Genomic DNA, 26,146 nt, shown 5'->3' on the forward strand with positions numbered 1-26,146 from the left:
CCCAGAGAAGGGGGTTTGAGAAGAGAGATGGGAATGATTGATCCCCATTCTGCGCTTTGAAACCGTCACTTATCGCTGCGGCTGACGCAACGCCGCCCCCATTCACCCTGCGCCAGATCTGCTTGCTTTTTTTTTTCCCGCTGTCATGCGACCAAAATCGTACTCTTAATCTGGCCCACCGCTGCAGTCCCGCTCGCGTGGCAAGATCCACACTACACCTCTCCTTCCCTCCCTCCCTTCCTTTCTCCCTCTTGTTTTTTTTTCTGTCTAAACTTGAAAGAAGAGCTAAACAAGCTACTCACGCATGAGTTTTGCACGAGATCTGGAGCCCTCTGGCTTGCCCTACTCCCTCCCTCCTGTTCTGCAGTGACTCCCTGTGCCCACATCACACCGGCTAAAGAAGAAGCATGCTTTTCTGCTTTCCTTTTTTTCTGCAGCAGCAGCAGCATTACAAAAGAGAAAGCCTGGCTGTCTTCCACAATGAAAGAATAATTAATCACAGTAATGCCCCAGCAAATGCAGTCCTGCGGGAAAACAAGACAGAGACTTAGCAGAGCCACTAAATCGTGATTGACATATTTAAACCGTCTCCTTCATCAAATATCTAGCTTACCTCACGCAGATTGAAGAAACCAATCATAAACTTTTTTTTTTTTTACAAATATCAATTGGTTAACAAATCCTGACACCTCTGGGCGATCACTTTCCTTAAACCATAGTGGCATGAAAGATTTGTTGAACAAGCAGCGACAGGTAAAGTATCCTGCAGTCACTATGAAAGTTTATTGGGACTGGAGAGCTGTAAATCTGTGGTTGTCAGTGGATTGATTGTCTAATCATACCTTTTCACTCCAGAGTGGGTGCTAATCATTTACTGTCTGCCTGTTATTTTCAGGCCAGTTTTTACGATGCCTTTTATGATGGAGAACACTTGTTGAGTTAATAGGAGTTCAGGGAATCGAGTACAACCAACTGTAACTTCAAGTGACTGTTAAACATCACAATTTGGCAGGATAGTGCACAACCAATCCCTCAGTCCCAGCATTTTTTTTCTATACAAGCCCCAGTTTGACTTTTTCAAACATTCTGAATGAAGCAACATAGCTTGATCATGAGATTTGCTCATTCCCACTGGACACTACTTTCAAAATTCCAGAACTGCTCCATTCTGCAAACGTTAACCTTATAGCGATCAGTTCTTTTGTGGAGAAAATAGTGCTTTCACTTCATGATCTATCACCTGGAGAGATCCCAGACAAAGGGAGTCTGATCCCCAAATCCAGCTTTCTCACGAAAATAAACATGTGAGCTGTCTATCATGTTTTTTGTCACAATGGAGCCTAAAATACTGGCTGGTGGGTTTTGTATAGACAAATGGGAAAGATAAATTTGGAGAATCGCTTGGGGAAAAGCAGGCACCATTGACTGTCTGCTTTTGTTTGTTTGTTTGCTTGCTTGCTTGAGTTTCAAACTCTGTAGTGAAGACTTGGACATGATTGCACATGAAATACCATGTAGCTGAACAGGCTTTGAAGGTCTATTTTCGCCCCCGAACATACAATCCAATATGCTGCATGGCAATAATTGCATCAAATGCAACATTTGCCCACCAAGCCACTGCCTACAGAGCAGGCATGGAGGTGGCCCGAGTGCTTGGGTCATTCATCTGGTAGCCCTCCTACTTTAAGAAGACTAACTTATATAATTTCTCTTGATGATAAACCCTGCCTTATCTGTCCCTGCACAAGATTGTCCACCTCAACCCAAAAGGCCTGGTACTGTATAGGCAGATATAGTGCTACTGAAGGGAATCTTGACATTTTCCAGGACTAGTGTCCCTTATTGGAATTATGGTTGATTATCTGGCTTCCTGACTGATCCAGATAATCAGTCAGGGATCCAGATAATCACCTGGATCCCTGGTCAGTGGCACCACTTAGTAAGTGGTGGACAGTAAGTTAATTACAGTACATTCACAGCGCTTCACTTTTTGCACATTTTGTTATGTTACAGCCTTATTCCAAAATAGATTAAATTTATTATTTTCATAAAAATTCTACAAAGAAGTATTCAGCCTTTGCTCAAGACTTTGTTGTAGCACGTTCGGCACCAATTACAGCCTCAAGTCTTTTTTAAGTTTGATGCTACATGTTTGGCCCCCTATTTTTGAGCAGTTTCTCCTATTCTTCTTTGCGGAGCCTCTCCAGCTCCATCAGGTTGGTTAGAGAGTATCTGTGGACAGTCATTTTCAGATCTCTCCAGGAATGTTAAATCGGGTTCAAGTCTGGCCTCTGGCTGGGCCACTCAGGGACATTAACAGACTCATCCTGTAGCCACTTCTTTGTTATCTTGGCTGTGTAATTAGGGATTAGTCCTGTTGGAAGATAAACCATCGCCTCAGTCTGAGGTCCAGAGTGCTCTGGAGTAGGTTTTTATCAAGGAATGTATCTGTACATTGCTGCATTCATTATTTCCTCAATCCTGACCAGTCTCCCAGTTCCTGCCGCTGAAAAACATCCCCATAGCATGATGCTGCCACCACCATGTTTCACTGTAGGGATGGTATTAGCCAGGTAATGAGCAGTGCCTGGTTTCCTCCAGACATGATGCTTGGCCTTTCACTGAGCTCCTGTCTGGCCACTCTACCATACAGGCATGATTGTTGGAGTGCAGCAGAGATGGTTGTTCTTCTGGAAATTGCCTCTCTCTCTCTTCACAGAGAAACACTGGAGCTCTTTAAGAGTGATCATCAGGTTCTTGGTCAACTCCCTGACTGAGCACCCCCAGCCAATTGCTTAGTTTTGACCAAGTGACCCTCTCTAGAAAGAGTTCTGGTGGTTCAACAATTCTTGCATTTATGGATGGTGGAGGGCATTGTGCTCATTGGGACCTTCAATGTTGCAGAAAGGTTTCTGTCTTGTTCCCCAGATCTGTGCCTCGATACAGTCCTGTCTTACAGACAAATTCCTTGGACTTCATGACCTGGTTTGTGCTCTGACATGCACTAACTGTGGAACCTCATATAGCAGGTGTGTGCTTTTCCAAATCATGTCCAATCTACTGAATTTACCACAGGTGGACTTCAATCAAGTTGTAGAAACATCTCAGAGATGATCAGTGAAAGCAGGATGCACCTGAGATGAATTTTGCATGTCATTGCAAAGACTGTGAATACTTATGTATTTGTGATTTTTTTTGTTTTGTTTGTTTTATCTTTTAATATACTTGCAAAAACAAACTTCTTTCACTTTATCACGTTAATATGGGGTTTTTATAGTCACACGTTATTATTGGGTATTTTTTGTAAAAATTTTGAGGAAAATAATGGATTTAATCCATCTTGGAATAAGGCTGTAACATAACAATATCGCATATCTGTACTTCTGAAGTATTTCCATTCACGAAAACTCTTACTTCAACTTCACTACCTTTTAAATTCGATTATCTCACTTTTAACTTAACTACATTTCGCGAAATCAGTCATTCCTTTATATTTATGAGGATAAAAACTTAACTGGTCAAACACGCAGCAATCCACCAATCAGGGTCGAGAGTGCTCTCTGTTTTGAACTTGTTTTGATTGCCGCTTGGTGTATCTACTCATCACCAACATACAGTTCAGCATCAGTTCAACAGCAAGCAGAACATTAAGAGAGGAATAAATGATGGAAGAAACTCCAGACTCGAACCCGCCACAACACACGTGACCTCATTTGCGCATTTTTATTTTGTTAATTAGTTAAAAAGAAAGTTTTGGCTTATGATAATTGTAATAGATATCAATCAGTGTTTGAGTCATTTATATCATTCTATTCACATTAAAGTCTTTTCACATAAACTGAGTTGATTTAGTGAAGAGTCTTGTAATAAAAAGATAATAAGAACATTATAGCCATAAAAAATCATAGTACTTTGGATACTTAAGTACATTTGAAGGCAAATACTTTTGTACTTTTACTTAAGTGAAAGTTTGAAGGAAGCATTTTTACTATTACTGGAGTCATAATTTGCTGATTGTAAAATATGTACTGATCCACCACTGGTTAGAATTACAGAGAGAGATTATAGATTATGTCCAATAACACCAATGTTCTAATTCCCAAATGGAGGTCCTCGCAAAATCAAAGTTTACATGCTGGATGTTAGAAAGCGGTCTGGAATCCTGTCAATTGTTTGTTTCCACTGGAATTACTGTATGGGTGGAAATGCCAAAGTTTGGAAACCAGTGACAAACACTAGTAAAAGGGACTTTTACAAAGCAGCAAAAAATTCATTGGGTTTTGGAAGAATGTTAAAGGCTCAAAGCCAATTAGAATGGAGCATTCTGGTTCTGGAGTAATTTCAGAAAATCTAGTGGTTGAATCCAATATTGCATTCTTCTTTAGATTTATGCTGGTTCTTTTAATCAGTGGTATCATTGTTATTGAGGAGGGAAAATATCAGAGGGCTAGAAGTTGATTTTTTGGATATATGGGTACCAGATGAATGGCCCATGTACACTCAGGACACCCCTATACCTAGTCTTTGGGCTGTGCCTTGAAGCACCTGCTGGCGCTTGGCTCATACTTTGATGTTGCATTTGGTGGAAGCTGTTGAGAGAGCTCCTTTGGAAAACTGCATAGGAACAACATATAAGACCTCAAATCTTGGGTTTCAGCATTTATAACATTCTGACTAGTTTGGGTGGAGACACAATTGGACACAAATTTTAATATTGATGTCACTATTAACATGTTAATGAGTTCCGTTTTTCATTTGGTCACAGCGGATTGTTGAGTTCTGACCACTCGGTGTGTGTTTATCCCAAGTGGAGATACACACACACACACACAACAGCAGCACACATCATCCAGTGAGTAATGCGGAGTGTGCCAACGCTCTGTGGCCTCTCCAACTACCACAGCTGTCACAAGCGCTTATGAACGTAGCTGTTGTTTCAGTAGTGTCAGAGCCTCTGAAATTGGTCAAAGCACATTGGTTAACATCATAATCAGGGGGTTTGAGAAGCTGTTTTTTTGCTTATTTACCCTGATAGCGATTTTGGGCATGTTTGAAAATGTTCAGCATGAGCCAAAATAGATGGGTTTTAAACTAGTAAATAGGCACACCTTTACAAATATTTTGTTCAGAAAAATGTGGTTTTTGATGTCATTGGTGGAAATTGCAACAGGTTTCAACCGGTGTGTGAGACATTGTATCTTTCCTAGTGAACAAAATTTAGTATATTTTCTAGGCTGTAAGTGAACCATTAATAGGATGGTGACTTTGACTGTTTGTCTGTTATGATTCAAATTGAGTGTATTAAAAAATCGCATATCTGCATGTCTAAACAGACAGACAGACAGACAGACAGACAGACAGACAGACAACAGACAGACAGACAGACAGACAGACAGACAGACAGACAGACAGACAGACCGACAGACAGACCGACAGATAGATAGATAGATAGATAGATAGATAGATAGATAGATAGATAGATAGATAGATAGATAGATAGATAGATAGATAGATAGATAGATAGATAGATAGATAGATACAGTGAGGAAAATAAGTATTTGAACACCCTGCTATTTTGCAAGTTCTCCCACTTAGAAATCATGGAGGAGTCTGAAATTGTCATCGTAGGTGCATGTCCACTGTGAGAGACATAATCTAAAAAAATAAATCCCGAAATCACAATAAATGATTTTTAAACTATTTATTTGTATGATACAGCTGCAAATAAGTATTTGAACACCTGAGAAAGTCAATGTTAATATTTGGTACAGTAGCCTTTGTTTGCAATTACAGAGGTCAAACGTTTCCTGTAGTTTTTCACCAGGTTTGCACACACTGCAGGAGGGATTTTGGCCCACTCCTCCACACAGATCTTCTCTAGATCAGTCAGGTTTCTGGCCTGTTGCTGAGAAACACGGAGTTTGAGCTCCCTCCAAAGATTCTCTATTGGGTTTAGGTCTGGAGACTGGCTAGACCACGCCAGAACCTTGATATGCTTCTTACAGAGCCACTCCTTGGTTATCCTGGCTGTGTGCTTTGAGTCATTGTCATGTTGGAAGACCCAGCCTCGACCCATCTTCAATGCTCTAACTGAGGGAAGGAGGTTGTTCCCCAAAATCTCGCAATACGTCGCCCCGGTCATCCTCTCCTTAATACAGTGCAGTCGCCCTGTCCCATGTGCAAAAAAACACCCCTAAAGCATGATGCTACCACCCCCATGCTTCACAGTAGGGATGGTGTTCTTGGGAAGGTACTCATCATTCTTCTTCCTCCAAACACGTTTAGTTGAATTCTGACCCAAAAGTTCTATTTTGGTCTCATCTGACCACATGACTTTCTCCCATGACTCCTCCGGATCATCCAAATGGTCATTGGCAAACTTAAGACGTGCCTGGACATGTGCTGGTTTAAGCAGGGGAACCTTCCGTGCCATGCATGATTTCAAACCATGACGTCTTAGTGTATTACCAACAGTAACCTTGGAAACGGTGGTCCCAGCTCTTTTCAGGTCATTGACCAGCTCCTCCTGTGTAGTTCTGGGCTGATTTCTCACCTTCCTTAGGATCATTGAGACCCTACGAGGTGAGATATTGCATGGAGCCCCAGTCCGAGGGAGATTGACAGTCATGTTTAGCTTCTTCCATTTTCTAATTATTGCTCTAACAGTGGACCTTTTTTCACCAAGCTGCTTGGCAATTTTCCCGTAGCCCTTTCCAGCCTTGTGGAGGTGTACAATTTTGTCTCTAGTGTCTTTGGACAGCTCTTTGGTCTTGGCCATGTTAGTAGTTGGATTCTTACTGATTGTATGGGGTGGACAGGTGTCTTTATGCAGCTAACGACCTCAAACAGGTGAATCTAATTTAGGATAATAAATGTAGTGGAGGTGGACATTTTAAAGGCGGACTAACAGGTCTTTGAGTTGGTCTTTGGTCTTGGTCTAACAGGTCTTTGGTCTTTGAATTCTAGCTGATAGACAGGTGTTCAAATACTTATTTGCAGCTGTATCATACAAATAAATAGTTTAAAAATCATATATTGTGATTTCTGGATTTTTTTTTTTAGATTATGTCTCTCACAGTGGACATGCACCTACGATGAAAATTTCAGACCCCTCCATGATTTCTAAGTGGGAGAACTTGCAAAATAGCAGGGTGTTCAAATACTTATTTTCCTCACTGTAGATAGATAGGGTCATCGTAAGGCATCTCCATCGTAAGTGGGGACCTACCTGTATCAAAAACAACTAAAATAACTAAATAACTGTAATATAACTAAAACAAGAAATAATAAATAAGTCCATTGCAGGTCCATGTCCATGACCTCTGCCCTACAGATTAGTTTAATATAGAATAGTATGGTATGTCATGGTAAAGGCCTTGCTCCAGGGTCTAATAGTGGCAGGTTGGCAGTGTTCAGGCTTGAATCCTAGACCTTCTAATCAGCAATCCAGGCTTTTAAACATTGAGCCCTGTATATAGTGTGTTATGGTATAGTATAGTATAATATTAAATAATATTTCTTATTATATTATTATCTTATAAAATAATAGTCTCTAAAACGTAGGTTCTATTATTATTTAAATATATAAACTACCAACAAATTCATATTTAAATATTAAAAGGTCTCTAATAGGTTATTAGAACCAAATTCCAGAATTATTTACTGAAAGGTAACTTAGCAGTCGCTTGCTGGTGTGTGTAAATGAATCCGTAATTGGAAATCTGGTGCACTGGTTAATCTGTCGTAAGAATTCCACACCGAAATCTGATGAGTCCTCTGTTTGTTGTGGTAACCTTCAGACGAGCCAATCAGGAGAAGGCAGTAAATCCATAGACAGAGAAAGACACGCTTAGAACACAGTGTTTCTCGTCACCTCCAGATGAACTTGGCCCGCTTTGCGACTCTAATTGACTTTCATGATGCATTTTTCGGTTTTCACATGCACTGACAGAGTGTTTACCGCAGGCCCTAGATGAGAAGATGCACAGCCAAAATAGAAACTTCTCAAAGCCGTCTGCACGCACCGACCTGCTCTGAAACCAAAATTACCCTAGCTATTTACAGCACCTGAATTTATTTTTCTGCAGAGTTGAAAGGTTCATTTCAGAGGAAGAACCGAAAAAAAAGGAAAGAGTCAACAAAAGTTAGTCAGCTAGTTAGAGTCATTTGCATGCAGATTGACTTATTTGAATGACAACAGAAAGCAATTGTCAGCTTTAAGCGGTTTTATCTGATCGTATCGTTCTGCCGTGACTATGCGCCGGATAACTGCCCTTTACCAAGATGAGGTCTTCTGTTGTTCTCTCACATCCTTGTGGTCTGTAAGCAAAGTCAGAGCAGTTAGCAAAGCACAGGCTTTGCCCCAGACATGAACGTTGAGCGTTGCCGGGTTTGTACTTGTTTGCATACAGTTGATGGGATGCTCTTGTTGTGACGCGTGATGGCTCGATGATAGCTTGTTTCGTTCTCCTCTGGGTCCATGTCAGGTTTTATCAGGTCATGGCATGCTGCTTATTTGTAAATAATCGGTTGGATGCATCTGATGCAAAGCAGAAAACTGGTTGCACTGTTAAAACTTTGCAAGCATGATCACTAGACGTCTCATATTTATTGATATTGATATTTATTTTTTTAATTAAATATTATATTACATTAAATATAAACTTATATCGAAAACACATTCAATATTCAAATTATTTATTTATTTATTTATTTATTTATTAATTTATTTATTTATATTGTAATTTATTTATTCCCCCCAGAACATGCATTATTCGTTTGTAAGGTTTGTTTTCTTTTGAATTAATACATTTCTAATGAATAATTATGCACGATTCCATCTTGATTTTCCATCCTGTCGATCCTGAATTTTTTTAATATATTTTTATGATATTATTATATTAATATTAAGTCAAATTTTATTTATCACTTACACAACTATACACAGTACAACATGCAGGTTTTCCTTTTCTTTACAACCTACTTATATGTTAAATATTCTGAGGAAAATATTTTAAATTAATGAATGTTCTTTTTTTTTCATATTCAAATTCAATATTTTTTCCTGGAAGTTTAAACACACTTTTATTATTATTATTTTTTTTAAGTTGATGTCTCAAGCTGGAAAATTCTGCATGATTCCATCTTGTTACTTCAATCCTGAAAATCCTGAACAAGTCAAATACATGTGAAATACTTTGGGTTTTCTGCTTTTCTAATAAACTACATTATATATTTTGAGAAACAAAAGAAGGTTCGAACATAAACCTGTATAAAGAAACCGGGCCTGTATTCTTATTACATCATGTATGTCCTTTACACATGGAAGGAATTTCTATTAATCAAGTTTGTAAGTAGTTTTTCACAACAGTTGGTTCGGTCTGGAACAATCCTGTATTTGGAGTCTCAGGCTTTTGGAAGTAATTTATTATTGTTACAAACTGTTTCAGCTGTTGAGCCTTGAAGAAACTTCTCCTTGTGCTGTAAATGCCCATTAGCCTCACCAAGACTTAGGGTAGGTTTAACCCCAATGACATCAGCTCATAATTTCAACTAACACTCCTCAGTGGTAGTGGGACTTCAGAGGCATGATGGGAAACAAGTTTGTCTTGTATCACACAGAAAAGACACAGAGTGCTATTGTCACTCAGGACTCAGTACTTCCTTATTGGTGGTGTTGACATGACAAAGAAATAATAGAGAAATTAGGTGGCATGAACCCTCTAACCCTCTAACCCTGTGTGTGTGTGTGTGTGTGTGTGTGTGTGTGTGTGTGTGTGTGTGTGTGTGTGTGTGTGTGTGTGTGTGTGTGTGTGTGTGAATGGGTGGGTGTTGGTATGTGTTTGTCTTTATAAACGTTTTTTTTTTTTTTTATAATGAAACATGACCTAAAACGTTTGGGATCGTTTGAGATAAGAGAATGTACACCTACACAGTCGATTAAAAACCCCTTCTAAATGTCACCGACTTCTAGTTTTAATCGCTCAAAATTGCAGCCTTGATAATAATCAATTCCATTGCGCTTACGAATGTGTAAGGACGTCTCTGTACAGCTTATCACACGAATCATTCTGATTTAATAAATTGGCCTCGTTTTGTAAATTTCCTGGTAAATTTGTGTGTAAATACTGTATTTTTGTGGGCCAAACAATTTTTATTTATTTTTTTAATTTAATGTTTTTTAAGTTTTAATAGGTTTTTTTTTTTTTGATGCACTAAAAGTTAATAATATATACATTTCCAAGAGTGTTTGTAACACAGATTGTCTACTTTTAATGACCCCCCCCAAAAAAATCTCCATTATAAAAACAAAGCTTGCAGAAAATCCCAAACTGACAATTATATAGCGAAATAATGCTCCTTTAATGCTAAACACTTATTGCACTAAATCTTTCGATAATGCAGCTCAGTCATTGCAGCTTGTTGGCCACCAAGAGCATACATTAGCTCTTCCTCATTTTTGCAGGGTGCTATTACAATTGTATATTGTGTATTTTGAGTGGTAGCTTTGTGTTTAAGTCATTAGACTTCGGATCTGAACGTTGTCAGTTTAAATCCCAGTCGTGTCGAGATCCAACTCCAGGGCCCCTGAGCAAGGCCCCTATCCCCTTTGCTGTAAATGAGATAAATGTAAGTCATATTTGTCATTATACATTGCTTATGTGTTACGTTGCTTATGTGTACGTTCAAGGAAAATTAGTCTCTAATATGTGGAAAAATGTTTTTTTTATACCGAACTGATTGTAAATGCTCCTATAATCAAATATCGTTAAATCCGGCCCAATTTTTGCTCCACCAAAAATAATCGATCGGCAATACCACATATTTTCAATCCAAAATGTAGGATTTTTTTACTTGTATTGTCGGTATTGACAACTGAGCAGCTACAGTTTTAAGGGCCCTGCTCAGGGGCCCCAGAGTGACAGATTAGTGTGGCTGGAATTCGAAATACAAGGTCCAATGCCTCAAATAATGCTAATGATTTGTAACAGACAAGGTATTTTTGACTCCCCCAGACATGAAAATAAAATGTAATTAATCAAGATCAAAAAATGTAAAAGAAACACAGTAAGATAAGGAAATGACTGTTGCTATAGTGTAAGTGAAAACAGGAACTAGCTAAACATTATATAGAAAAATGATCAAGATTTGACGATTACATTTTTTGTTTTACCTCAGGAAATAGACCGAAATCCAAGTGTGTTATGTGTGTGTGTGTGTGTGTGTGTGTGTGTGTGTGTGTGTGAACAAAAAAAGATGCCTGATCCTGTAGCAGATAGTATTCGAAAGCATCGATTGCATTATATATCTTAGTGATACATTTACTGTTCAAGAGCAAAGCCCATATCAATGCAGATCAAACGCTTTAAGTCATTAAACGCATCAATTTTAGCAAAAAAAAAAAAAAAACTAGAATAACCCCGAGCATGCCAGCAAGCTCAGAGCCCTTCACCTACACACTTACATACGCTAAACAAGTTCGAGCATGGGGCTAATAGTAACTGCTATTTTTGTACCCTACATTCAACAAGATGTCAGAGAAAAGAAAAGGCGAAAAAAAAGTGTCAAATGAGAACAGGTATTTATAGAGTAAGGCGAAAAGAGAAAAATAGAAGGGGGGGGGGGTGTTAAAAAGACAGCAGAGTCTATGGTGGATGCTTCAGCCTTTTCGTGCAGACTCATCTGGGATCCCCTGCAGGTGAAGGTGGCTTAGATAATATCATAGTTACTACTCACAGAACCTGTTTGGGTTAATTTGAAAGAAAAAATAAAAGAAAGAAAAAAAAAAGAAAGGGGGAGGGGGAATGCAGGTACAGCAACAAAGAGCTGCGTGCAAACAGCACAAGGAACTCCCTTCAGGTGAGCACGTGGAAACATGGGCTTTACACGAAACAGCCGCGTACGTAGAAACACCTCAGTGACATGCCTCTGTGTGTGTGTGTGTGTGTGTGTGTGTGTGTGTGTGTGTGTGTGTGTGTGTGTGTGTGTGTGTGTGTGTGAGTGTGTGTGTCATATAAAAACAAGAGTCAGTCACAGGGCATGCTTTGTTTTGTAACGGCAATCGGATTTGCGGCGATTATTGCAATGATGAGTGTAAAACCATCCACTATTATATTTGCATTGTGGTATGTGTGTGTGTGTGTGTGTGTGTGTGTGTGTGTGTGTGTGTGTGTGTGTGTGTGTGTGTGTGTGTGTGTGTGAGTGTGTGAGTGTGTGAGTGTGTGTGTTCTGATGATGATGTTGTTTTTCTCAGACAGGTTACGACTTGTTCTTTTAAACAGCACCTCCTTCTCTCTCTTATTTATCAGCAGGATTCCTGTCAAAAACTCATCCTTGCACCTTCAGGCAGCCCACACTCCATCTCCATCTCCTCCATCTCCAATCACCTATACCTCCACTTCTTCCACCTATACCCCCACCTCCTCCATCTCATCCTACTTATACCTCCACCTCCTCCACCTATCTATACCCCAATCTCCTCAACCTCCTGCACCTCCCACATATACCTTCTCATCCTTCACCACCTCCTACCTATATCTTCACCTCCCACATCTCCCCCCACCTATACCTCCACTTTCTCCACCTATAAGTTCTTTTCCTTCACGAACTCCTCTCCCCACACCCCTTCCAACTCATGTTCTACCTTAACCTCCTACTCCACTTTACCCTCTTCCCCTTTTCTAACGCCTCCTTCTTTAGGAGAAGAGTTCACAAATGCGCTCCTACCTCCTCCACCTTCACCTCCACCTCCCCCAACTCTACCACCTCACCGTCTCTTACCTCCTTCACTTTTTTCTTCACTTCAACCTTCTCCTCTTTCCTCACCTTTCCCACTTCCTCCTCCTCTTTTAGTTTCTTTAAGAGAAGACAATTTACAAATGCACTCACACACCACGCATAGGACACGGATCTGATCAGACCATCTAAGTGTGACTCGTCCCAAGAAAAAAGAAAAATGTCTGGTAATGGAGAGAAATAGAAAGTGGGTATGAGAAGAGAGCGTTCGCTTCTATAAACAGAACTCCCAGGTGGTCCTGAGAGGACGAGAAGTTTGATCAGCGGCAGTCCAATCGGAACTGACAAGCCAGTTTAATGATATTTATTTCCACGCCACGTGCTAAGGGCACTGTTTTTCGTCTATAGTGTGTGTGTGTGTGTGTGTGTGTGTGTGTGTGTGTGTGTGTGTGTGTGTGTGTGTGTGTGTGTGTTAGTATAAGTTTTGTGCATGTTTATGCCTGAGTGTGTGCCCTTTCTCTGGTATAGTTTACATACTTTAGACGTGTGTCCTGTGTGCGTGTGTGCGCGTGTGTTACTTATTGGTGCTTGGAGAACCTTCATGGTAGAGCTAATGTACACAGATACACCCCAGACGAAGCTCATGCAGGAGTTTCCTTCACCTCCCACCTGTACAGTACCGCCACCACACCCCCCTCCCCCACATGCACAGAAACCTCCTATACCTCCTCATACTAATACCTATATCTCTTCATGCAGCAGTTGAAGTTACCTTTACCCCCTAAATCTCAATCCTCCCACACCCAAACCTCCACTTCCTCAATCCTCCCACACCTATACCCCCACTTCCTTAATCCTCTCCCCACATAAACCTCCACTTCCTCAATCCTCTCCCCACCTAAACATCCACTTTCTTAATTTCCCCCATACCTCTGCCTCCACTTCCACCTCCAATTTTCTTGCCATACATGCAACATTTACACTTTCCCTCCACCTGTTTCTTGTGTAAATTGTATCTTGATACAACAAATACATTTTTGTCCATCATCAACACACCTGTCCACAGACGCCATGTTTCCCTGGCTCGGGTGTAACACGGCATCAACAGGAATTTGCTTTAGAATGTAAAATATTCAGCGTGCAAAATAAGATGGCAGATGAATCCACATTGTTTACATGCTGTTCCCCTCACCATGGGTCATTTCTAATCTTTTAATTACTACTCGTGTTATTTCGAGACACTCCCTTTTGTTTTGTGAATATGTCACAAGTGCATGATTCACCTCGCGCTAAGGATTGCCTGGACATGTTACACTTCTAAAGAATTAACCCTCCTATCTATTTTTCTTTTAAACGAAGGAGAGCTCCAATTGCAAGACCATTTCGTTTTTAGTGGAATGTTCTGACTGAATGATGAAGTCAATATCTGATGTCGATGCGATTATTAATGCTCGCTTCTGGGAGCTGAATAACACTTACAGTATATCAGTTTACAAGGAAAGGGTGTGTGATGAAAACGTGATGATTTCTGCGATATGAGGAAGTCGCATGCAAACAAATTCCGCATGAGGTCTGCTTTTTCAAACAGCCAAAATCATGGACTATTTGATCTTTTTACTGGAGATTCTGACTGCAGAAAGGAAACCTACATTATTTGCCAAACGTTTGTGGAGACCAGAGCATAAGATTATGTGGTTTCTGAACATCCTTTTCCACTTTTAATCCCCATTTGCTCTTATAATAAATTCCACACTTCTGGGAAGATGTTCCACTAGCTTTGTGCTCATTCATTAGTAAAGTCAGGTACTGATGTGGGGAAGGTGAGGAGGCCTCAGGAGGTGCAGTCAGTGTTCACATTCATCTTGTTCAATAGGGTTGAAGCTCTTTAGCAGATCTTCCACATCTTCCAACCCATGGAAAGCAGATCTTTGTCGTTTTGAGGAAAAAATCTCAATCTCAATCATCAATGATGGAAAAGGAAATAAACAGAAAATAGTCACATTGAAAAGTGTTGAGGTTTCTGCAGGCTTGTTTTCTGGTAGAGCAGATTTTCAGATGACTGGGGAAGAAAGCAGGGACATGACACTTTCTTTTTACATAGGTCTATGGCCAGATCTTCATCTGCACTCTACACCATTTATTCCCTTATAATTTGCAGTATTGTATAATTTGTATGTGATCTCTAAACATTTTGTGTATGTGTGTGTATATATATCTATATCTATATCTATATATATATATATATATATATATATATATATATATATATATATATATATATATATATACTCCACTAGATTTTGGAGTGGGCTTTTGGACATTCCGGCAATTAAAACTGTCCGTGTGGAAACATAGCAAAAGTTCCGTTTGGTGTTCTGATGATTATGTAAATCAAAACGTTTACAATAATATTTTGTTTTAATGCTCTATGTTGAGTTCAGTTTTACTAATAATAAACATACATTTGCATTAAGCATCCATATTTCTCCATGCCCATGTTAATTAGAGCATTATAACCTAAAAGGTGTTTATTGAATGTACATTTACAACAGATAAAAATGTGCGATTAAGTTACGATTAATCGTAATTTAACTCGTGGCAATTGTGCAATTAATCACGATTAAACATTTTATATATAAAAATTGCATACATACATATATATATAGTATTTTGCACTTTTGAATTATTTAGGCTCTGTATTTTACTATGCACAGTGACAATAAAGTTATATGTATTTTATTCTAATCTAATCTAATCTAATCTAATCTAATCTAAACATATCATTTCTATAAATCTGTCAAGTCTGGTGTAGAATTGGGGCAAGATTTCATTCAATGTGAGAAAACACAACAACAACAACAACAACAACAACAAAAAAAAATGCACAAATGTCATTCTTAAATCTTAAATAAACATGTACAGCTATAGAGTAAGGCCAGTGTCCATGTGGTTTGTTATCAGTTTATGCTGCTCATTTCTGTTTTTCATTTCCGTTGTTCACAACACGCCAATTTAATGCCGAGCCGAACATTTCCCCTCAAGGATTTGTGCTGTAAATTACAAGACCGGCTGCATGTCATATGCTGAATCATCACTACATTGCTGTTACACGGTGACACACAGCACATCAAAGTTCTGCCCAGGCTAAATGCTAAACTCCACTTTTCGCAGGCTGTGTTTGTCAAGGTGATTTCCTCATAATGACACCTTGAGAGTTGTTTTGCTGTTGTGGCCAAACAGCAGATGGGTTTATGTGGCAGGAGAGAGAATGAATCTATATTTTGGATGTTCCTATATATATATATATATATATATATAGGGGTGTAATGATACATTCGTACTGAATATTCTCAGTACAGGGCTTTTAGTTTGGTACACGGGTGTATAAAGTAGCTGGCCGCAAGTTTGTTTAGTCTCCGTCTCATACTTTAAAAGCATCTTATACATTACTTTTAAACTTAAATACATACACAACAATGTCAAGTGTATAAAAAAGAATCTAGAGTTAGCACAGTGTTACTCCGTACCGGAAATAACATTTGCTTTGCACGTGCATAAAAACTATGATATGCTAAAGACTCAGTTGCAGTAGCCAGGATCCAGCTAGTGCTAGGGATTCAAGATTTACACTGATTTTCACTGCAAGATGTATCCTGCATATGTTTAAGACACTTTTTTTTTTTTAAAGTCTCGAATCTATAGTGCTAGCATTAGCTGCTAGTCACTTCCTGGTTGTTATTCAGCGTTTTATGTCCAACTCCAAGAATTGATGGATAAAAGGAATGAAGACATTTGTTAAAGACATCTGCTGAAATAAGTAAAACTGTTTTTTTTTTATTAATAATTAATTAAATCATTTAAATGTATTTAATCTTATGTAATCAATTTAATTGATTACTCAATTTAATCTTTTTTATTTTATGGATTTTTTTTTAAAGTTTTTAGAGTTTTTTAATGATATATATATATATATATATATATATATATATATATATATATATATATATATATATATATATATATATATATATATATATATATATACAGTACAGACGAAAAGTTTGGACACACCTTCTCATTCAAAGAGTTTTCTTTATTTTCATGACTATGAAAATTGTAGAGTCACACTAAAGGCATCAAGGGCTATTTGACCAAGAAGGAGAGTGATGGGGTGCGGCGCCAGATGACCTGGCCTCCACAGTCACCGGACCTGAACCCAATCGAGATGGTTTAGGGGTGAGCTGGACCGCAGAGTGAAGGCAAAAGGGCCAACAAGTGCCAAGCATCTCTCGGGGAACTCCTTCAAGACTGTTGGAAGACCATTTCAGGTGACTACCTCTTGAAGCTCATCAAGAGAATGCCAAGAGTGTGCAAATCAGTAATCAAAGCAAAAGGTGGCTACTTTGAAGAACCTAGAATATGACATTTTTCAGTTGTTTCACACTTTTTTGTTATGTATAAAATTCCATATATAATTCCACATGTGTTAATTCATAGTTTTGATGCCTTCAGTGTGAATCTACATTTTCATAGTCAAGAAAATAAAGAAAACTCTTTGAATGAGAAGGTGTGTCTAAACTTTTGGTCTGTACTGTATATATATATAAAAGGAAATATAAATTTCATTAAAAAACTCAAAAAAATCAATAAAATAAAATATAAAATAAATATTGCACACAATTGTAACATGCTCTCCAAATCACAACATCATACCTAAAATTTTAAATGAAAACAATAAAATTAAATTAAAACAAATGAGAAACATAAAGCACAGATACGTTTAGTTAACTGTTTCCCTATGCACCAGAAATAAGAACAAATAATAATTACAGAGTAAACGTTAAGTAAGCCTTTTGTTATTCTGTGGCAATGGTAACAAACAACAAAAATATGGCTCTGTTGTGATGAAAATGTCTTTTATGCCATTGTTTCCACAGACAGCATAGTATGGGTGTGTAAAGTATTTTATGTATCTGTACACACAAATGTCTGTCGGTGTCTAAAGCCGTGATTCATATCCCCCTGTTTTTTCCACGACCCGTGTTGTGTTACAGACGCCTTTTGTCCGAGCCACCTATTACGCAGGTCTAAATATAGTCACCTGATTGTGTCGCCGGTGTACGCAGGCCCTCCCTAAGGGCATCGGCCACCTTTAATAAAGCGAAGTGAAGAGAGCGAATGACATCAGGATGAAGGAGTAGGAATGCTAACAAACAAGTGACAGGTTTGAGCTTCCCTGCTGCTCAGGGTGTTTTCCCCTCTGACACATGAGAACTTGACCCGCATTGACTACACAAACAAAACACGCCAGCCTTTCAATAACGAAAGTAAATATACACTCCATTGCACATCTCATTCCACGTTAAGTCCCTATTTGCTATTATAAAAACCTCCAATCTTCCGGGAAGACGTTCGAGGCCGGTGCAGTATTCTGTATGTAATTTGATCCTAAATAATGATCATATATATCTGTCAGTGCTTTATAAACAATAGAACACCTTTTAGGTTAAGCAACACTGCGCTCTGTGTGTACAGCAGGTATGTGCGTCATGTGTTTATGTGTATTTTTGTATATGACCCTCGCGAAAGAACGCGTTTGACGCCGGGGAGCGAGAATGACGAGAATGTCAGCCTTGTTATCTCGTGTGGTTCTCACTGTTGTGACTGGAGCTTCAATTGATAGACAAGAAAGATTTTGAACTTCGCCGACCTTTTTCTTTTTTTTTTATTAAGACTCGCTAATCCGGAATAGTTTACACATCCCTAGTCGCTCCACTTTCACAAACTACAATATAGAGTATACAATGAATCCGATGTATATAATCCCACCTGCTGTTTATAGGCAACATTCCTGACTGAAACGCGCCCTACGGTTTTGTTTTGTGCATCAATAACATGTTGTATTGCCAGAGGTTATTTGGAGAGAAGGACTGGCGTTAATGATCTTGATGAGTCACAGCAGGAAAAACATTAAATATTGCTTAGCAAAGTTGTTGTGCTGGAAGCGGGAAAAATGGGCAAGTGCAACAAGCACACCCTTTTCATTGCAATGGTATTTTATAATTACCAGTGGCCTCATTTAGCAGGATAAAGCTTTCTGTTACATGGCACAAATTGCTCAGGAATGGTTTGAGACACGTGATAAAGAGTTCATGGTGTTCACTTGACCTTTAGATTTTCTAGATCTTAATCAGGACTGCTGATTGCAGGACTGCTGCTAACATGCTTTGGTGGCACAAGAAGGAATTACAAAATATCAGCAGGTGCTCTTTAATAACACCATTAACAAAAACGAACAAATAATGTTCTCAAAATTATGACCTCCATGTGACACAGCAGAAAAGTGTTTAATTATGTGCAAGCTCTAATCCTGATCATTTCTGCCATAGACATCTGTGGATAAGTGCATTGTACAGCACAGCACAGCACAGCACAGCAGAGATTGCAAAAGTACACACATCCTTCACTAAGTAGAAGTACAGATAGTCATGTTTTTAAAGACTGTGGAAAAGGTTGAAGTTTTGACTACACTTTTTTAAGTCAAATCAAAGTTTATTTCTATAACGCTTTTCACAATGGACATTGTCTCGAATCAGATTTACAGAACTTAAGAATTAAGGAGAGCGATGTGTGTTTATACCTGATGAGCAGCCTGGGGCGACTGTGGCAAGGAAAATACTCCAATAGGTGTTATGAGGAAGAAACCTTGAGAGGAACCAGACTCAAAAGGGGAACCCATCCTCATTTGGGTGATTATAGTCTTTAAACAATACATAACACTGGAGAGTGAGAACTAACATGAGCACTGGAGTGTGTGATTATGAGTAATGTTCTTTCTACAGTCTTATACAGTCATTTGAGATTATGGAACCAGGAGCTACTGAGCAACTCATAAAATAGCTCAAGATTTGCAATCATCACAGATCCAACACCAGCTTCTCCATGCCAGAGCCTTTAAACACTCAAAAAGGTTCAAACTCCACATAAAAGGGAAAACCAAATGGCACTGGTACGTCTCTAGATGGTTCGAGATGTTTGCGAGTTCAGCATCTACTTTTTTAAAGGTCCACAATCTTAATGAGGTGGGACGTGACTGGAGCTGAAGCAACCTCAGGATGCCTCGGGATGGGTAGAGAAAGAGAAGATGAAGTAAAGAAGTTTGGACCTCACATCATATTCATATATTAATACAAAAGAACTTCTAATTTAAGATCCACCATATAGAACACAAGCAGAGAAGATGATGATGATCAGGTGATCAGGAATGTTTCTGTTCTCAGTCATGTTTACATCACTGACTCCCTCTGTCTCATCCACGTTAACCCCAGACTTGTTGTTGTCTTCTGACTTGCTTGTTGTTCGCTTTGTAAACTAGTCTACAGTAAAAAGTTAAAATAAATAGTGAAGTAAAATACTTTTGCAAATTCTTCTGTTGCAAATTTTAGCAGTTAGGAAGGTGAGGTCAGAGTGCAAGATCAACCATAATACACCAAGGGCCTTTTTTATGGGCCCAACAGTGGCAGATTGGCGGTTCTGGAATCCTCGACTATGTAATCACTAATCACTTACCCACTGAGTTACCACTTTCCCTCCATAGTCTCTTTCATCTGTCAATCCAAGATACCAGTAGCCAATCCTGGCTGTTCTTAGCCCATGAAAGGGGAGAATTGATATTTCTTTGTAGTGTGTCTTCTTGTAATCACAGTTCAAAGTCAAAAGCGTGTTATTATTTATGAGAAATCTGCTACACAGCGGGTCAGGGGTAGCTCAGTGATGAAAATGTTGGATTTCTCGTCAGAAGGTTGTGAGTTCAACTCCCACTGCTGGTAAACTGCCACTGCTGGTCCATTGAGCAAGTGCCTCAACCCTCGACTCCTTAGTTGTATGAATGAGATAATTCAAGTATGGATTTGGGTGTCTGCAATATGATGAATAAAAAGAACCATAGAAAAAAGTCAGTCCGAATTTTTGATGCCAAGCACAATGCCCCTGAATCACAATTCAGGCTGAAATATCAGTATCAACAGGTAGTTGAAGTAGAGGAAGTGGTAGCTCATTGATTAAAGCTCTGGGTTACTGATTGGAAAGTCTGGGGTTCAAACCACAATCTTGCCAAACTGCTACTTTTAAGCCCTTGAGCAAGGCCCTTAACCATCTGTGCTCCAGGGGTGCTGTATCATGACTGACCCCAGCTTTCTACTATTGTAGTCAAGTCAAATAGGCTTTAGTGTCATTTCAACTAGATGCAGTGCAGTACACAGTGACACAAAACAAGGTTTTTCCCAGGACCAAGGTGATTCATCAAACAACATAAATTAACAAAAACTACGCACAACTGTAAACTAACAACACAAAATGCACATGTGCGACAAAAACCTAAAACAAAAAACATTAGACAAGGAAAAAACAGTGACACAACTGTGCCGACCAGTACAGTACAGAAGATTGTGCGTAAAAAACTAAATCAAAAATATATGCTGTACATGAAAACATTTGGTTGGATGCAAACATTTATTGATAGGATATTTTTTTTTTTATTTCACTGTGTGCTGTAATGTTCATGTGACCAGGTAAAATTCAGTGTGCTCAATCCAAAGTGAAAAAAATCAAAGATCATGTTTAAAGTGGAGTACAAAAGGGAAGTGAAGTTGAAAGAAAGACATCAACAACTACAGCAATGAATGCGTTGCTACTCCAAACATCTCCCTGTGATAAGGAGGGTGTTTCTGCGGATATAAACATAGATGTGAAGCAGCTTTGTTTCATCCATTCGTATTCACTGAGCATCATGAGTGATGACCAGTGTGATTGGTCAGAAGGTGTTGATGATGACAGCATGCTTCCAAATGATTGGTCCTTTATAGTGTATATGAAACAAAACAGCAAAAACAGATTATTTCTTGAAGGACATAAACATCTACAGCATTTGGCAGACGCTCATCTAGAGTGATTTACAACTGAACAGTTGAGGGTAAAGGACCTCAAAGGCCTAGTAGTGGTAGCTTGGGGTACTGAGATTTGACCTTCTTTTTCAAATGCCAGTGAACTTAACCTTAAACTGCTACCTCCTAGTTCTCAGAGTGAATGAAAATGAGAGAAAAGAGACAGACTGGAGTATGGATCTGACAAAAACTAACAAGCCTGAGAATGAGGATTGTGGAAGAAGTGAAGTAACTGATCGGTTTGATGAAAAATGCAAGAAAAGAAAGAAAATAGAATTCCTGCTGCAAAAGACTTACAAAACAAAGGTTTCTACCTTAATTGCTCAAGTAAAAAAAATACTTTTACCCCTTTAAAGTTGATTGTTTTCTAATGCCAGCACATCCTGGAGTGATTTATTCCTCTTCTTTCACTCCGACTTGCTAATGAATATGGTTTGGAGTTACAAATTAATAGAAAATGTAGATTTTTATCCATTTATAGTTACACCCCATAAAGAAATTCATAGCTCTGTGGTTAACACGTTGGACTTCTGATGGGAAGGTTGTTAGTTCACATTCTGCCACCACCAATCTGCCAATGTGGGGCCCTTGAGAAAGGCCCTTAACACTCAAATGCTCACCAAATAACTGTTTCAACAAATTTTCCCTGATAGTGAAGAGATTCTTAGATACAGTCAAGCACAAAGTACAATATTCAGTACTTCTATGACAAAAATAACCAACATTATTTCAGAACGTAGTAGTTCAGTGGTTAAGGCAGTGGGTTACTGCTTGGCAGGTCGGGGGGTTCAAGCCACAAAATTACCAAGCTACCACTCTTTTGGGTCCCCTTAGTGAGGCCCTTAACCCTCAGTGCTCCAAAGCTGTATCATAGATGACCTACTAACATCGCTTGCATATGCGAATAAAGAATTTCACTCTGCTCACTACTTTTCAAGGCCCTCAAGCAATTTTAAGGCCTTCAGTTGCACTGACATGTTAGCTAATGTATCTCCACGTGCCACACACATGAAGTTTGAAGCATGCCTGTAGAGACAAACCCATATGTTAGATATGTCATATTATTGGTTTTACTCGAAAAAAAATTTCCTCATTAGTATCAGTCTCTTCATTATCACTATCGCTTTGGTCTCAAGGGAGTTTAGAATTTATAATAATTAGCTGAATCTGCTGTAAGTGTGTAAATTGATGTTTTCCAAAATGGTTCCAAAATGTAAATATGGAAAGTGACTATTAATAAGCAAATGACACAATAATTAATACAGTGTCATATTTATTGACTTTTCCTCCAGAACGTTCTAGCAACACATCTAGAACTCTATCACGGCCCAATACTGGGTTTCCAGGGTGAAGCTAGGAGGTGGCAAAAATAATTTCTTCAATATTGATCGAGGAGAACCTCGATCATGCCTGTATGATACAAATTAGACCATGAAACTCTTGCGACATTCACCAATAATCACTGTTTCCAAAAATACCGCAGGTTTTCCAGCATTAATCGGAATCAGAATCAGGTTTATTGGCCAAGTGTGTTGACACACACAAGGAATTTGGTTCCAGCTGTTAGTGACTCAAAAGTACAGACATAAATAACACTATACATTTAGCTTGGATTATACAAGACAAAACAGACTATACAAGACAAAACAGACTACATGAAACAAAACAGACTATACAAAACAAAACAGACTATACGAGTATTAAATTGGACACAATATACATTGTTATATATATTGTGTCCCATTTAATGCTTAAACCACAATAACCACAGAAACCAACGAATGCAAGTTGTTTGTACTTAGTGTATTAGTGTCATTGATTATGGAAATTTCTGAAAATGAATTTCTGGTCTTTAAATGTTTATTTAATAAAATAATTTTAAACAGCATGAAGGTGAGTAATTTATGAGTACAAATTGTATGTGAATTTTATATTAATTATAGCTGAAATTCAAATATTGTAGCAATTGCCCATTATACAGTACATCATTTTGGACACCTACAATACTTATAAAAAACATACTGTATATAAATGCTTTTAGGTTTTCCTTTTGTTAAATATTTTGTTTGTGGGTTTTACTGCACCCATTATACCAAGCTCAATTTTCTTTTGCATCCACTGTGATCAGGTTTTTTTACCAAGACATATGATTAGGGTAGCAAAAAAAAAAAAAATGAAATAGAGGTTAATCTGCCTGTCATTGACCTTTGGCAATGTGGAATAGTTTCCAGCATGGCGGAGGTGCGTGAGAATCCGTTCCTCTCCATTTATTGCAGCATTCCACCTGCCATCAGATTGCAGCCATCTGATAAACGCTACAAATCACTTTTATATAAACATCTGTATTGCGAACAGGAGCAGGGAGCATGGCGAGGACACTGTGCCCGGACGAGTTTATGAGACAGGCAGTGCCCTAAGGGCGATGCCACACAGGTAGCTCAAGGAAGACGTGTTTGATTGACGGGTCTACTTGATGAGCTTAGAGTCTCATGTTCGCAAGGGGCATCAGATAGCAGCCACTGAAACATGATCGGTACTGTTATATAATAACAACAACAACAAAAAAAAATGATAAAATGTTCTAAAAAAATTGTTACACATGGGATGATTTATTATTTATTTTTTTTTTGTAGTCTGAATAAAACCATGAACTTGCTTTTTAAATAAAAAAAGGCGTTCCAATCTAAACATCAATGTAATCTCTGAGCTTTTCTAAAGACAGCACATCGGTGGCGTAATGACGTAAAAGAGTCGCACGGTTTGCTTTTTTCCCTCCTACTGAGGCGTAACTGTCTTTGATTTTCAGGCCTGATACCTTCCATGGCGTGATTGCGTTTGGAAAAAATACGGCAAGAGAAAAGAGTCACAAAGGCTTTCGCGAAAGGGCTTCCCTATTCTTACAGTGTACCTGCAGCTCTCCAAGTGTCTGGCTGGTCGACATTCTCACGGCATGATGGCAGGTGAGACGAGGAAGCCTTTGAAACACCTGCCAAGGCGCTGCTGTGTGCCTCCCCTATGCGAGGCCGGAGGGTGGGAGGGGAACGCTATCTTCCAGTGCACTCTTTTCACTGACAGATTGCAGAAACATAAACAAAGGTGCGGGCAAACAGTAATCTCACGCACAGCAGACACTGCCCTCGCTGCTCTATCACGCCATGCCAAGACTGCTTTATCCTGATAAATAACCATATAATAATAATCAATAATAATAATGATGATGATGATGATGATGATGATGATGATGATGATGATAATAAGGATGATAATAGGAATGATACACCTTTTTTAACACACCCATGGATCCTTTAATAAAACATTGTAAAATTTCCCATTGGGATGAATAAAGTATCTATCTATCTATCTATCTATCTATCTATCTATCTATCTATCTATCTATCTATCTATCTATCTATCTATCTATCTATCTATCTATCTATCTATCTATCTATCTATCTATCTATCTATCGTAAATTGATAGAAATCATTTTAGGCCTATGTAGGCACTTTATAAACCGTCTTAACCTGGTCATAAAGCAGCATCTAATTAAAAAAAAAAAAAAAATTTAAATATTTAAACCCTTTCTTTTTCCCGTGGGCTCACCACCTGCAGGAGGGACCATAAGGGTCGGTGCTGTGAGGATTGGGCAGCAGTCGAAGACGGGGGCCTGCTTAGACTGCTGCCCCCGCGACCCGAATTACGGATAAGCGGGAGAAAATGAATGAATGAACCCATTCTTTCTCATACATTTTCTAAAACAGCTGTAATTCAAAGCACAGGTTCAAATCCATCACTTTGTTCAACAACTTATCTGCGTAGTAGCAGTTAATTCACCAATCATATGTTCCTTTGTACATTGAATATGGTGAAATCAGTTTATTTATTTATCTGTTTTTTTTTTTTTTTTACATTAATGGTCTCCAGTGACAGTGGTTTGGAACAGTTTGCTTTAAAAGCCGCAACCCACCCAAAAAAAATGATAATGTTCAGGATAGAGAGGGCTTTGTCATTTGCACTTTCTTGCTATCATGATATAATGGGAAATATGTTACATTTCTGTATGGAAAAAAAAAAAAAACATGGAGAATGCAGCTTAGAGGACAGATGCTCACTGCTATTCAAATGGTTCGGATGTCTGCTCTGTAGTGCACGTTCCTTAAAAAAATAATATGAAATTATTTTCTTTTAAAAGACACAAAACGAATGAGGAGATAATGAAACAAATGAATGGCAAAAGTGAGATAAATACAAAAAAGAGACCCCCAACATTCACCTTTTTCTATTAGCTTTAAATCTATTTAAGTGGTAAGTGGAAACTCAGTGGTTGAAACTTGGTTGATGATTAGAAGTTCAGGGGTTTAAGTCGCTGTATCACCACCCTGGCACGTTTGGGGCCCTTGAGCAAGGCATTGAACTCGGTGCTCCAGGGTCACTGTACCATGTCTGACCCCAACTTCCAAACATCACTAGC

The 26,146-nt window shown here is 38.7% G+C and overlaps 1 long non-coding RNA gene across 1 annotated transcript in view; it reads left to right on the plus strand.

Annotated features, from left to right (window-relative positions):
• LOC310726928 overlaps positions 1-24,863 on the plus strand; it is an 83,058-nt gene extending 58,195 nt beyond the window's left edge. Inside the window, exon 3 of the long non-coding RNA XR_014533878.1 lies at positions 24,484-24,863. This is a non-coding gene — a long non-coding RNA (uncharacterized lncRNA). The remainder of the gene's footprint in view (positions 1-24,483) is intronic.
• Positions 24,864-26,146: the final 1,283 nt, after the last annotated feature.

Source organism: Silurus aristotelis (assembly GCF_946808225.1).
Source record: "Silurus aristotelis genome assembly, chromosome: 5".
NCBI classification, from domain to species: domain Eukaryota; kingdom Metazoa; phylum Chordata; class Actinopteri; order Siluriformes; family Siluridae; genus Silurus; species Silurus aristotelis.